Source organism: Suricata suricatta, chromosome 9, assembly GCF_006229205.1.
Source record: "Suricata suricatta isolate VVHF042 chromosome 9, meerkat_22Aug2017_6uvM2_HiC, whole genome shotgun sequence".
NCBI classification, from domain to species: domain Eukaryota; kingdom Metazoa; phylum Chordata; class Mammalia; order Carnivora; family Herpestidae; genus Suricata; species Suricata suricatta.
The window spans coordinates 73,976,164-73,976,564 of record NC_043708.1 but is presented as its reverse complement, the minus strand read 5'-3'; the positions used below and the strand labels follow the sequence as shown (position 1 = coordinate 73,976,564).

At 67.8% G+C, this 401-nt stretch overlaps 1 protein-coding gene across 3 annotated transcripts in view; it reads right to left on the bottom strand.

The window, feature by feature from the left end:
- The window catches only part of KATNBL1 (katanin regulatory subunit B1 like 1), a 73,315-nt gene extending 73,120 nt beyond the window's left edge, over nucleotides 1–195 (bottom strand). For all 3 annotated transcript variants that reach the window (XR_003913296.1, XM_029951790.1, XM_029951788.1), the window contains exon 1: nucleotides 51–195. The gene's annotated coding sequence lies outside the window, so the exon portion shown is untranslated. The remainder of the gene's footprint in view (nucleotides 1–50) is intronic.
- Nucleotides 196–401: the final 206 nt, after the last annotated feature.

The window sequence follows — 401 nt, the reverse complement described above, 5'->3', positions numbered from 1 at the left end:
GGCACGGCAGCTGCGGGCGCCGGGCTCGCACAGGCCCGGCCATCACTTACCGGCGCCTCATGGTACCGCGGCACCTCAGCCCTGCCCCGGAGCTGACGGGCTGCGCCCGGCAGCCTAGAACGTCCCTCGGCTCCCGGGCCGAGCCCCACTATGAGCCATTCAAACGCGGCCGCGCGCGCGGCCCGCCGGGATAGCTCCCCGCGGAAGCTTCTCCCAGGCTCCGCCCAACGCTGGCTCCGCCCCCCTCAAGTCACGCACGACTAGGGTGAGGAGGAAAGAGGAGATGTGCCCATAGTGCCCCCTGGTGGCCATGCGGTCGCCCGGTAGTCTTGCTGTGACACGGCAAGCAATCAAGCTCTAAGAACGGAGGGTGGACAAAAGTCAAAGGATACCCTAGTGAC